General features: G+C 41.6%; 1 pseudogene; it reads right to left on the reverse strand.

Annotated features, from left to right (window-relative positions):
* Positions 1–5,260: 5,260 nt before the first annotated feature.
* LOC102539148 (actin-related protein 3C-like) lies at positions 5,261–15,009 on the reverse strand (annotated as a pseudogene).
* Between the last annotated feature and the right edge of the window lie 349 nt (positions 15,010–15,358).

Here is a 15,358-nt window from a genome sequence, read left to right on the forward strand (position 1 = left end):
GCCAGGCATTATACTTGGCTTGTAAATCAATATCTGGAAAAGAATGAAACAACCAAATTCAGTGTACTTATTATCTAGTAGAGGGCTTCATTCAATAACATACTTTTGACTGATATTTGAAAAATTGAAAGATCTCCTTGAAAGTTAGAGGTAGGAAGAAGGGATATTGTATTCATGCTGTTAATAGATATCAGTTGAATGGCCAAAATATTTTGTCAATGAGCTAGTGTTAACTGAACATTTACTGTGTTCAGAGCTCTGGATTTGGCCATTTGTAGGGGATGCTTGAAATAGCTTTTGGACATTTCTGAAATGACTCTGGCTTTATCATTTCACTGGGTCAAAATGTTAAATGGTCATCACAGGTTCTCAGCTTCCAGGCAGTTTAGAACAAAGTGCCTGAATGTTTTTTCATCCACTACCCTCTAAAAGGATTTTGAAATACTGTGTCCTTTCCTCATCCATTTAAAAAGATAGTATCTAAAAATTTTACCTTGACTTTAAATCATTACAAAAGATGGTGCTTCTGACATTATAAATATTGATTTATGAAAACTACTCTTTTTAATGTACACAATGGAAGCTAAATTAAATACCAAAGTGATTTTGTATCTACTGTGTCATCCATATTAAACAAAAAAAATTATAAACAAACTCTTCTGGAAAAGCCAGGAATTTTACATAGTTGTTTCCCTTGTGGAACTCATTTCATTCCTCTTCTCCTATAAAACTTAATCCCCATATAACACTCTTATGTTTGATATATTTTATTGATTACAAGTGCATTCTTAGTTCACTCTCATCCATGTACACCCACCACTTTGCTCAGGACACCTGCTGGACATTGGTTGAATATCAATTTCACCTTTTCTGTCTCTTGAAGTAAGGGACAGGAAAGGTCCTCACAAAATTGGGAAGGAGGAAAAAGAAAAATAGAAAAGGAAATCAGTGCAGGGTCTGACTTTTAGTGAGGGAGCCAAAAAGGGGAAAACACTCTTTTACTGGGGCAAACACAGAGAGATCAGTTGGGATTGAAGGAGATTCAGTGATGGTGAGAGAAGTGCACAGCAGATGCTTGGCTGACAGAACTGAAAGAAAACAGCACAAAATATCCCTGTAATCAATCCCCAGACCTTGACTTGAGCTGCTGGTGCTGAGCTAGGAATGTTTGCTGAAGCTGAGGGAGAGGGCTGAGGCTGATGGCACAGACTGAATCTCATTAGGTTGGAGTGTGCTGTTTTCTGTGATTGGTAGTGTCTACAGAACAGAACTGCCTGGGACCTGAATTCAAAAAGCAACATTGCTGATGCACATGGTGTGGATTATCTAGGTATCTCATGGCCATATTCACTATCTCTGCAGATCCAGGACCAAATTTGACATTTTTGCAATAGAAGAGAAGCAGGGATTTATCAGAAACATCATAATTTTGGTCTGAGGGACCCAGGGGAACTTCAGGTTGAAATCAGAATCCATGGCCCAAAAATTCTGCACATTTCATAGGCACAACTGTGATTTTTATTGGGTCCAAGGAAGAGGGTGTGGATATGCTCTGTGGTTGTCTTGATGGTCCCATGCCACAAGGAAGAGAGAACCAAGAGAAGAGATCTGGGTGCACAGAAGGGGAAGTATAAGCCTTTCCATCAACCTTGTCTACCACATGCAAATGTGACAATAGGGATGGCAATGACCTGGTACTGCACTGAGGACCCAGCTGGGGTACTGAAGGATCATTACAGCAAGCCCTAGTGCATGACATCTTTAGATTTGTTTCCACTGGTGTTTCTGTGTAGAATTTGGACATTCCCATGGCATTAGAAAGGACAAAGGAACTGTCATGAGTATGTATTGGAAACATTCCAACACCTGCACCCCAGAAATGGTTTGGAAGTCTTAATTCCAATAAAAGGAGGAGCCCTAGCAACTCTCCAATCTGTGATAAACACCTAATCAAAATGAGGCTCTGCTAAACAACAAAAGTAGATTGTGTTTTCCACAACAAAAACCACATCGGCACTCACAGAAATAACAGGCAATGCACACACAAGAATGACATGACATCACACCATACCAAAAACAGATCTCACAGGAATATCATGGAAATGTTCACAGCCAACATAGGAAATCTTCCACTTAAAAAAAAGCCCTTCAAGTCTACAATAGATAACTGACAATCTTTAACCCATTAAGATAGAGAGATATAATAAAATGAAAAAGAAGAACAATTCCCAGACCCAATCTCCATCACAATTGGAAACTGAACAAAAAATAAATTAAAAAAAGGAAGCATGTGAACACCCTTATCTACAGATCAGACTGAAATAAAAATTAGATTATGACAACTTTTAAAAAAAAGTTTTGGTTTTCTAAAATGTCTGAATTTTCAAAGCCACATTTTATATTCTCCACCATCTTTTTCTTGTCAATGAGCCTGAGTAAGGTGTTCACTCAGTGACCAAGAAGATCTCAGGTGTTGTTAGCAGGACCTAAAGGAAGCCTCTTCCTACTTGCTTCATCAAAAGAAAATCTACCTATAGTTCCTGCCACTGAGCCGAGAAAACAGGCAGTGAAAAGACATTCAACATTGTTAGTCATCAGAGAAATGCAAATTAAAACCACAGTGATATATTACCTCGTGTCTATCAGGATGGCTATCATCAAAAAGACCACAAAAACACAAACAGTTAACAACACTGTGGAGAAAAGGGAACCCATATATACTGTTGGTTTATAGTTTATACAGAGACTAGTGTGTGAGAGCTGAGTCCTGGAGGCCTGTAATTTATCCAGGAGGTCAAGTTATTGCAGGCAGCATGTGCTGCTTGAAACCAGTTTTCAGCCCTGGCTGTCCATGAGCATCAGTCTCCCCAGGATCTGAGTCCCCCAACATCACACACCCCCACCCAGAGATTCTGATACATTTGGCCCAGGCAAGCAGATTTGAAAAGCTTCCCACTAGATTCAAAGTGTAGTCACATTGAGAGACACTGTGAGCAAGTAGTTCACTCTAGGTTTAGACAGTATAGTTTATACACCCAAACTAGGAACAGTAGGAACAATAGAATTGCAAATTATTACAACCACTATGGAAAACAGGATGGTGGCTTCTCAAAAAAACTAAAAATAGAACTAATATATGATCTAGCAATTCCACTTCTGGGTATTCATGCAAAGAAAATGAAAACATTAACCTAAAAAGATATATGCACCTCAAAGTTCATGGTAACCTTATTTACAATTGCCAAGATATGGAAGCAAACTAAGTGTCTGTCAACATGTGACTGGATAAAGAAGTTGTGGTATATATAAAATGGAATATTACTGAGCCATAAAAAGAATGAACTGTTGCCATCTGCAACAATATAGTTGGACTTGGGACTATTATGCTGAGTGAAATAAGTCAGACATTAAAAACAAATACTGTAGAATATCACTGATATATGAACTCTGAAAAAGAAAACTAGTGAACATAACAACAACAACAACAACAACAACAGAAAACAGACTCACAGGTATGGAGAACAAACAAATTGGTATCTATGGAGACAGGGAAGAGGGAAGGGCAAGACTGGGGTAGGGGATTAAAAGGCACAAACTACTATGTATAAAATAAATAAGCTACAAGAATATGTTGTACAGCACAGGGAATATAGCTGATATCTTATAATAACTGTAAATGGAGTATAACCTTTAAAAACTGCAACCTGAAACTTATATAATATTGTACATGAAATCTACCTCAATTAGAAAAACGTCGTAGACCAGTTTGCCCCATGTGACCCAGGTCCCTCCAGTTTTGCCTCCTTTTCCTATCTGTAGGGCTCAGTGTCATCATCCATTAAATAAGGTACTCAGGCTAGAAGCCCAGCTCTACTTCTAGAATCCTGTAAATCTACTGAAAACAAACTAAATGATCAAATGAGAAAACTCAACCCCAGCATGAACAATCCTTACTGCTGGCAGAAGCTTCATCTCCACCATGATGAAATGAGGACTAAATAGTGCACACTTGTTCCTTGCTTTCATAGACAGGAAGACACAGCTAATATTATGTGAGATTTAATGAGTAGGGAAAACAAGACACATACTGCACTAAGTTTAATACTCTCATCTGCCTTTGCTTTCCCTTCCTTGCACAATTACTGGAGGTGAGATGTGTTTAATTAAGGTTATATACCAATAAAAACCAAATTATAATTTGCTTTTACCCATCAAATTTCTCTATATAGAAAATGTTTTCTAATAATAAAAATAACATTTGTTAACCATAAAATTTCAAATAATTTTAAAACACAAAGGGTAGAAAGTAAGGGTTATCCATCTCTTGCCCAGATATATTTTATTTCCTTTAAGGAGTTTAATACATATCATTCAAAACCTTTCCTTATATATATACATAAAGTATATTTTAAATAAAATGAAATAATACTATGTGTAAATTTTACAACTTGCTTTTTCATTTGACAATATATACTATAGACATCTTTTCATTTGAATTTACATTGCTTTACCTCATTCTTTTTAAAGGCTGAATAGTATTCTACTGTCCAGATGAAATAAACTGTATTAAGCCCTCCCTACTGAGCCTGGTCCTCTTCTCCCTAAGGTACTGTTCCCTGCATCTATGAAGGGGAGACATGGTCTGAGGGGAAGAGCAGGATGTGCAAACAGAGGTGAGCAGGCAGGGAAGAAGGGCCAGCTGACTGCCACTTTCTGCCCCTCCCCTCTGGCTTTCAGCAACACTTCCTTTATCCTACAGTTACATGAACTGCCTTTTTCTCCTTTCAAGTTTCAAAATTTCCTGCACTCAAAGAATTTTAGAGAAACATTACATGAGCATTTTCTGATTGTTCATTTCAGATTCCTCCTTCTCTCTGACAACAACACATCTGGCACTAATCTAAATACTCATGAAGCAAGACCAGCGAACTCACAGAAAGCAAGAGGGGAAGGACCCCTTTGATCTTTCAGTCAACATGGAGGGTTAAAATTGTCCAATTTAAAAATACAGCTGGGCAGATAAGAATAAGAGATACTAGAATATTTAAATCAAATACTTCTGGCTAACGGAGTCATATTGCCAAGCATTTCAGTCATCATCACTCCAAGAAAAATATTTTATCAGGAATCTGGCCGTTAACAAATCCTATAAAACAGAAGTCAAATAGGACTGTCTGCAGACTGATGGTAAGAGTCTACTATTCTCATAACGCTGGGCCTTTAATTCCAGAATGAAATCCAAGCATGTTACCCAAGCAGCTTATACCTTACACAGGAGAAGGTGGACATCGATGGGACAGTTCTGTATTACTTTGTCAACAACATTTGAGATGGATTCAATAAAATCTGGGTTGGCAAACTGAATTTTATACAGATATAAAAGAAACATTACACATTTCTCTCAACAACTTTTTAAAAAAGTAACTTTAACAAATATAGAATTCACTATGCCTTTAAAACTGTCACATTGGAATGAATGTGTCAAATTAATCCAAGTGATTCTATGCATGGAGTGATGGTGACATGCCTCCTCAAGAGATGAAGTGTGTGTTTAGAGAGGGAAAAAATCAAACAGTAACAAAGACAGACCAGCCCTGAATTAGAATACACAGTGACTCACACTTTATATGAGATTGTAAAAAGCATGTGCTCAGTGTATGTGATGTATAATGAAAAATATTGTGAGTAGGTAATGATCATGTGATGTATAGACACTAATGTTATGAAAAAGTTAGCCAGGATATAAGAAAAAACCTAGTCAGTGACTCATGCTGTAAATCTGAGCTAGAAGACTGGGAAGGGGGAATGGTGGTGGCTTCTAAGTGAAACAATCAATATGGTAACAATCATGTTATTGAGTAAAAAATCTTACATTCAATTCCACAAGTGAAATAAGCTAAAGTATAAGTAATTCAGTTACAAAATTCTGAAATATGCTTTAAAAATCATGGAAAGTGTTGCTCGAGGGAAAAAGGCACCATGTAGCTCTTCACTGGACGTTGTTGGTTTATTTCTATCTTAACTGAAGACTATCACAAGCGAATGAGTACCATGATATCATGTACAGTCAGACATACATTGTGTGCCATTTCCCTGAACAAACAGTCATACACATTGAAGAACAGGCAGTGGTTTGTATTTACCTATTAAATGTAAACTGAATGAAGCAGAAAATTATACCAAAATACAAATAAAATCCAATTTACTTAAACCTTAAAATATTGCCTCTTAGTTACTGCTTTTGCAAATGTAGTAATCATTCTTTGTGACTACTCATTAAATTGACGATATCTCTAATTCTTCTTTCCAAGGCTGTCCACAGACAGAAGCTTTAACTTTCAGCAGAGAACACAGCAGAACCAGCTGTCCTGGATTAAAAGTTGGAATGAGGACAGATCATCATGAGTGATGGGAAGGTTATATGTACGCTATCATACTCAAATACAGAGGCAAATTACAATCAGTCCTCGAGATTAACTAGTTTTCATATTAGCACGAGATGAATTTCAAATCTATTTTCTTCTATTGCTCTTAAAGCTTCTTCCTAACTGCTCTTGGTTTAACCAACCATTAACTGTTTAACAGATAGCCAGAGCCAACGAGGAGCACGCTGATACACCCAGTCAAATGGGTGGACCACGCAGGAGCCAGAGCAGCCACTGAGGCTGCAGCCTACACTCCCAAGATCCTCCCTGGAAGGTGGCCACCTCACTCGGGAGCCCCACGGGGAGCCACTCTTACACACACGAGGTGGCAGCATTGCTCCACACACGTCATTCTCTGCACATTCAGAAAGCAAATGTCTTACCTCTGGGTGAAAGAAAATTTCAGGGCCTGGGAACCTTTCCTAGCCAACATCGATAATGAACTTCTTTTGGCTGATGGCATTGTTCCCTGTGTGCTGTTTGATCCACTTCCGCGGATCTACCTCGTACTTGGCAAACTCCTTGACTATATTGGGGCAAATGTGACAGTACTTCTCCTGCAGACACACACACAGAGATGTCACCAGGCATTAGCCACCACCCAGTCTGCCCTCCAGCAAACACCCAGTAACACCAGCACCACAAACCCCCAACATCAGTCCTTCCCACGGCCACAGCTCCAAGGGACACTTACTGGGCTCAGTGATGTCTAACAGCTATACTCTGGCCACATACTCTGCTTTCTTTCCAGCTCTGCTGTTAGTCCCAGCCTCACTCTGTCACATGTTGCTGCCTACTATCTGAGATGATATCTGATAGTGCCTACCAAGTCCCTCGTATCCATCTCCTCTCTTCTTACTCCTTGTATGCCCCTATGTGGCACCTGCCCAGGCACTCGCTGCCACCCACTGGGACTAGAAGACCCACATCGCAACCCAACCCAGATCTGAAGGCAGCAGATCTGGCCCTGTGCTCACCACAGCCGATCAGCAGGTGGTTAACCTGCTTTGCGGCCTGACACAGCACACTCAGTGGCTCCACGACAGAGAATTAGTGAGTTCCTAGGCAGATGGGCTGCACAAGTAAATAAAACACACACAGACTCCTGCCCACTGGCCCATACACTGGCTGAGAGTCAAAGTAACAAGTGACAGTGATAAATAAGTAAATGATACAGCACTTTATAAGGTGCTGGGACCATGAACCAAAGAAAAGCCTGACTTTGGCAGGATGGAGCTGCCACACATTGGGGCATGACAACATGCTCAGTGCCAGCTCCAGCCTGTGCTGTGAAAAGTGTTTCCTCAGCTGGTGATGCCTGACTTGGGGCCTCTGGGTTGATCATCTGTCCTTAGAGCTAACCTCACAAGAACAGCAGGTGGCCCCTGGGTACCGGATTCTGAAAGTCAGCATCCTGTGGGCCAGATGGGCTTTGTTCAATGCCTGCACTGTATCAGGCCCAAAGCTGGTGCTCAGGAGGACCTCTGAAGGCATTTTCATGATATTAAGTGGAAAATTTCTTAGAATCCCTGAAACGAAACCTAATACCATCCTTGGTATACTCTGCACAACTGTAAGACTGATGGGCCAGACTTGCTACACACCCCTGTGCTCACTGATAACTGAGTGAGTGGGTCAGTCCATACAACTTCAAATCTACCAGGCTGAGGGCAGAAACAGTAAGTTGTCCTAAGACAACAGGTCAATGTCTCATAGTATCTCAAAGGCTTAACTGAAGGCAGGAAGTGCCTCCATAGAGTTGATGGTGTGCAGTGTGTCAGCCCCAAGACCTGGACCACCACTGCCCTCACCAACAGGACCCATGAATCCACAGGCCCCCTTCTGCCCACAGGGGCAACAAGACACAGGGTAACTCTGACCCACTCCCACAGAAAGAAGAGGGGCAAGAACTAACTGACAGCAGGGTTGGGGCAGCTGACCTGCAGGGAACACAAGGAGCTCTTCCACTTCCAAACTTCATGGCTGAGTGATACATTGTCACTGCCCAAATGGGTCAGCCCTGGTTCAGGGTCAGAGATGGACACCAGAGAGCCAGTGAGGAAGGTAAAGCCCACCACAAGGACTAGGAGAGCAGCCTCTGTCACAGTCAGCACACTCAGGGCCCCACTTACCTGCATGGCCACCACGACAGTCAGGAGCCAGAGGCTCTGAGGCATTTTGGTGACAGGAGTGGAGTGGCAAGGGAACTTGGGTCAAATATCCAAATTTATTTCCTTGAAGAAAGGCAAGGAAAGGACTAGGGGAAGTTCTAGGAAACATTTTAATCTAAAAAAGGAAAGTCTTATGCTACTTCTGTAAACCTTCCCCCAGGGGGAAAGGATTGACTCCCATGGGCTGCCCAGGACCACACACCCAACCTCTGAGGTGCCCCAGCCCTGGAAACTCTAGTCCTGGGCACACCCGGGCACCCAGCCACCCGACTCACAGGAGCCCTGACCCACACCAGTGCACCCTGTCCTAAAAATACCTCTCCATCCACCAAGAGTGTCGTGCAAAATGTAGGAGTCCTCCCAGACACTAAATTTCCTTCAACTAGCCTGTTACTGGGTGCAAAGGTGGGAGGAAAGAGGGGAGGCTAACCTCCCTTAAACCCTCCTGTATCTCACAAACTCTGTGTTCAAGGCCACATGTCACCTCCATGCTTAAATTCTTCTCCAAAAACAAAATCTTTGCTCTTTACATAATAATTATCCTTGTATTACTAAAAATCTCTTCATTTTGACTAAAACAAAAACAAAAACAAAACAGTAATTTGTCCTGATTTTGCAACCTGAAAAGAAAGATGCTTTGAAAGGGGTCTGTCAACTGCTACCTACAGAGAGACACAAAGACCAAACTGATGGATCAGTCAAATGGATATTTTAAATAAGGACAAATGAGCCATTTTCCTCCGAATCTTACTGATTTAATTTTAGAGCTTCCTGTAACTCCTCCAGCATGGCAACGGAGTCTAGAAATCACAGGAGGACTCTGTTCAATGATTCACCCTAGAACAGCATCACTCTGAATGGTAATTTTCAGGGTACAGAACCACACACAGCAAGAAATGTAAATGAGTTTGAATTCTGTCTGAGTGCACAGGATTCCTCACAGTCACTGCTGCTGCTGTCTGCTCCTTACTCGGGAAATGAAGCCTGGAGGGAGAGGTGCGAGACACATTGGCTAATTGAAGGTTCTGTCAAATCAGGCTCCAATTAAATGACATCGTAGTACACAGGATGCTCAATACCAGTTATCAAGCTGCTCTCATTTACAGCTGGAACCTCCACAAGCATCCATGTTCAGAGAAGAGGCTAAGCTTTCAACCCCTTAATTCAAGTGGTAAACAGATGGAGACCCACATTCATGGGGAGGGGAGGGAAGGCACGGTGGAGCAGGGGTGGCAGCCACAAGGGGAAGTGTGCAAACAACCATTTCTCTCTCACCCCCGAATCGGCCAATTTCCCAACTGTTTTTACCTTAATGGCCTTTGCAGTCTCCAGTGGTTGCTCAGGAGGGATTCCCACCTCCCTCTCCCTTGGCAGCTGTTGAATGAAATACATAATATCTCTACCTGCAACAGGGATGTGTTTGATGCATCTTCCTAGTACCTACCCTTCCACCTGGGGAGACAGAGAGGCAAATCACCATGTGAGCAACTCCAGGAGGGAAGCCCTCCCTGGACTCTAAGTAAGAGTTCTGCCCCCACCTGCCCTGGCAATGCAAGCATTTAATGAATCCCCACTCTGTGCAAAGCTCAGGACTGGGGAAGGGGGATAAAATGACCACACATGCAATTCTGTTAGGAGAACCTGAGATGCTCTGTAAGCAACCAAAGTGGCCTTTCCATTAGGAATGTGAAGACAAAACCACAGAAGGTAGTTAATTTCTAAAATGCTGCTGTCTGTCTGAACAATGGGTCATATTATTTTGTTCCTCTATCAAAAAGGAAAAAGTTTTAACTATTAATTTTTTAAACACTTTTGTTGAGTTATAGGCATTTTACAATATTGTGTCAAATTCCAGTGTAGAGCGCAATTTTTCTATTATACATGAACATATATATATTGATTGTCACATTTTTTCTTTTGCTGTTTAAGTATTAATTTTTAAACCAACTACAAATTGGCTTGCATTTTAAAGTCAACAACCTGGTTAACATGTGGGACTTAGAGTGTGACAACCTGAACTCAGATCCTGGTTCCACATCTGTGGGCAGAGTAACCATGGCCACACCTGTTAACACATATGTTTCAGCCTTGGCACCTTCACCCATCATATGGGGCGAGTGGGTGCACAGAAGAGACCCAGTGACAGGCAGCAGGTCAAGCACACAGCATGGTTTAGGCATGCATTAAGGACTCAGTAATTGACCTGCTCACTCTAGTAAGGGCTGCACTTGGTAGGAAGGAACAGTCTGGCAGGTTCCCCTCAACCCTATGCTACGTGAGATCCATGCTGAGGGGAGTTGGGATCTGCTAACCCAGCTGCCCTCCCGGGCCAGTGACCAGGCTGCCAGCCATCACCAGAAGGGCAGGGCCAGGAGCTGCTGTGTGGCCCCAGGGCCTCACCAGCCCCCTAGGGTTTCACTCAACATGCAGGCCACAGGCTGGGAAGGTCCAGCTCATGCTGGTGATAGCAGCCGGGCAGAGTTGACAATCCCCACCTGCACCAGGTAGAGGAGGCACTCTGAGCTCCCTGATGGCACTGGCTGCTTGTCACACACTCATGGAGACAGAAAGCTGGAGCAAATCCTCATCCATCTGACAGATGTATCAGTTCCACCGAGTACAAGCACAGACAGTTACCAGTGAAGTTGCAAGAAAAGGTGACTGAATTCCTCTTATGTCTTCTGAGGTGCCCAACTTCTAGAAGTGAAAGAGTGTGTAGCGTTTCTCTGGAGCCCAAGCCAATTGTAGAATATTTAAGAACAATATAAAAGTTATGTACACATTATTAAAATCAAAAACTTAAAATCATAAGAACAGTAGCTCTCACAAACAGAAACTATTCACAATTTCTATACTCAATATATTACATATAACATTTTCTAAAGTTAATTCAACCCATGTTGAGTAAGTATCAGCTTCATCACAGATTAAATATATTAAAACAACCCACAGCCAATGGTAGGAAAACAAGTAAGTGAATTGTGCTATACCAACATGATGGGCTGTTAGGTAGTTTCTAAATATTTTTCCACAGAGTACTTAACAATAAAGATACATCAGGGATAAATCAATATGCAAAATAGAACGTGAGGAGCACATTGTACAATTAGAACAGGAAATCAGATGGAGGGTATCCCAACTGTACTTAAAACATGTATCGTGTTTCTAAGAAAAAGAGCTCAGTAGATTATACCAAAAAAGTGTGGCACAGTCCTCTGGGTAGGTTTGTGGGTCACTCTATTTTCTTCTTTACATTTCTCCATTTTATCTAAATTTTGTACAGTAAATGTAATTTTTATAATTAGGGGAAAAAAACTGCACTAAGAAACAGAAAAATTTGAACAACAACTTTCTCTGTGGGCCTGCACGTAGTGTGAAACTTGTTTCAGATGCACAAGGGAGGCCAGGAAGCAGGCCCACAGGCACAGGCCCTGACCTCAGCCTGCACTGACCTCTGAGGATGTGACCTCAGAGAAGAGACAGGCAGGGCCACACAGAAAGTGGCACCAAAACGCCTCACACCCTGAGGCTGGCTGAAGGGCTGCGAGCAGAGATCATGCTCTGCAGGACTCCTGCCTCTCCTCACCCCAGGGCAAAGGGGACACTGGCAGGGTGCAAGGACAGAGGGGAAGGATTTGGCTTTTTCCTCCTGACTGTAGACACATCAGCTTCCCCCTGCAGTGATTTCTGAACTCTGAGGTATTAAAGCACCAGCATATTAGTACATCATCTCTGCAACATCCTGAAATAAAACAGTGACTATTTTTTAACTGAAATAAGTGAATTGATTTAAAAAAAACCTAGTTTTCATTTTTTAAATTTAACTCTTAGTTGATTTGCAAAGTTATGTTAGTTTCCAGTGTATAGCATCGTGATCCATTTATTGCATTTTTAAAAGGAGCTTAGCACATATACACACAGAACTATATTTGCACAAAAGATACTTGTAATACACAAAATAACAAACATCAGTATCAGGGGTTGCCTCCAAGAAGGGACCTGGAGGAGGAAAGGCAGGTCTGACTTCCCGATGTAATCCCCTCCAGATAGCTTCAATTAATTAAAAAAAAAACCTTTAAATAATTCATTTAACTAAACCATTGTACTATATATATATATATATAATATATATATATATATGTGTGTGTGTGTGTGTGTGTGTGTGTGTGTGTGTGTGTGTGTGTGTGTGTATAGTCTCTTGAAGCCTGAATTAGAAATCACTTCTGTAATATTTTGAAAATTAAAATGAAAAAATGACATTGCAGAGCATCCTGCAAGTCAAGGTGAATAATCTCTCCTTCTTGGCTCTTAATAATTTTTAAAAAACAAGAAGCAAGTCCTCTCCAGCCTGATCTTGTCAGAGAACACAGAATCACCCTCCAAATGGTCATGCACCACACCCACTGATATCCAAATGACAGTTCAGAATGAAAGCCAGGAAGACCCTCCTGGCAAAGTGACACCAGGGCCAAGCAGAGCCCAGGGACATCAGACGACTGCTGACAACCGACTGCACAAATCTGTTACTGCAAATTTCCAACTGCCAGTGCCACAGACACTAAGCATCTTCCATTTTCTCACACACCTGGATTAAAAAGCTCTTGTTACCTTTGCTAAGTACAAGTATGTCTTCAAAATTGGTGCTTTAATTAACAGAAGGGTATTGTTTTTTCACTGTTTCCTTCACCTCAAATCAGGTTAGGCCCACAGACAGTGTAGAACTCGGTGCCCTGCTGACCACTGGGATATTGTGAGTGACCCCATCTCTGCTGTCAATGATGATTCCTGTTAATGTGTGTTCACCAACTTGTCATGATGTCCAGTACACAGCTAAGGCCAGCAGTGCCTTCACAAATACCACAGAGACCATCAGCATGGGGACTTTCTCAAATGTTCCACCAGCCTATCTTCAGGTTTGAGCAATAAGCCCTTTCTTTCTTACTGAGTCTGAATGACCTTTCCCTTCCCTACCTTCTATCTTCCTTCCAAATCCAAATTCCAAAGTGGACAACTAACATGTAAGTTTTGTGCACTTAATCTGGAGGAGTCAACTCAGTAAGATAAACCAACGCTTTGCAGAGGAAAGCCAGATAGAAAGGAATTTTACTGTGGAATCAGGAGGTATTAATTTCTAATCCACTGGTTCCCAGCGTGGGTCCACAGATGGATTGCAATAAGACTACTTGTGGAGACTTTAGAAAGACAAAATACTGGACCTGGCATCCAGAAATACTCATATGGCAGAACCAGGATGGTGGTTCTAAACCAGGGGCAATTTTGCCCCCAAGGAGCACCTGGCAACATCTGGTGCCATTTCTCACTGTCACACTTGGGGGAGGGGAGGCTGGTGGTGGTGCTTCCCCTGGTGGGTCAAGACCTGAGATGCTGCTAGACATCCCACAACACACAGCTCAATACCCGGCCCTCCCCACAGGACTGCCCGATCCAAAATTCTGAGGCTGGAAACCCGTGGTCTGATATAAATTCTGAGAATGTGTATTTTGAAAAAAAAAAACACTTTTGAGGAGACCTTGCTGCATAGACCACTTTGAGAACCACTGGGCCACTGTTTCCTAAATTGTATCCTAGTCCATGGAACAGAAACAGCTTAGGTGTGGGGGAATATTTCTGGTTAAATTTGGAAGTGGTGGAATAAACAGAGTTTTCTAATGCAGGCATTTTCAGAGCCTTTAAGACATCACTGTGTACTGAGAATCACCACACAGAGGACACGGCATGTGGAATCTTCCAAGGTAATCATTTATGCAGCTCCTCCTCTTTTTTCCTACAAGTAAGGGAATAGAATATGCAGGAAACATTTTGGAAAACAATTTTATCATTTAGTCCCCCAAATTTCAGTCAATTCCCTTATACAGAGTGGCAGATACATTACACCGAAAACCAACAAAACCCCCCACGAAGAACAAGCAGCTTCAGGGGAAGTTCTGCAAACTCATGGAACCACAGGAGCTCAGATCCACAAGGGGCAACCCTTGAAAGGCATTTATTTAGTTTTGTTTTGTTTTAACATATTCTATAGTATATTTTCTTTTTTATGATCAGAAGTAAAAGAAGCCAAAGAACCACACCTACATCTTGATCTTGTCTCCCAGAGGATACCTGAGATTTTAATGAATGTAAACAGACAAAAGCTGGACAAACTCTACACCAGCAGTAAAAACATAAATCACAGAATTTGCTCTGTACAGTGTTTGAGCTTGGACCAGAATGGGATGACTTCATGTGCACTTGAGTGCGTGGGAAAGGAAACCACACCACACAATCTTACAGAGGCCTCTAGAATCACCATTTCTTCCACATTAGACAAGTAAGGTCACTTGGGAATTATGAAATTCACTTGTCCTTACCTGAACTGCAATGTAAAGTCCTGGAATATCAAATAATTTGAACATAATTTCTGTAAGATATTCTCTATTTTCTGGTGTATTCAGGGGAGGTTCTGTCTGTAAGGAAACATTCACTATATTTAGTGTTCACCCAAATTTCATGTAATTACATCAGAACCACAAAAACTTAATCTAAAAGCATGTTCATTAAGATGCTGCATAACTCCTTAATTTGACAGACAGAGTACACCCAGAGTGATTGATTAAACATATTTTGGCTATGGGGTTTAAAAATCTTTGAGAAAGCAAAGCCTCTCTAAACACTTCTGCTCTTACTAATCCACCCCAAAACAAGAACAAGCTACAGAAAAAGAAACTCCACCTCGGATAACAGAAAGCCCAAACACCTTGAACC

This window comes from Vicugna pacos, chromosome 30, assembly GCF_048564905.1.
Source record: "Vicugna pacos chromosome 30, VicPac4, whole genome shotgun sequence".
NCBI classification, from domain to species: Eukaryota; Metazoa; Chordata; class Mammalia; order Artiodactyla; family Camelidae; genus Vicugna; species Vicugna pacos.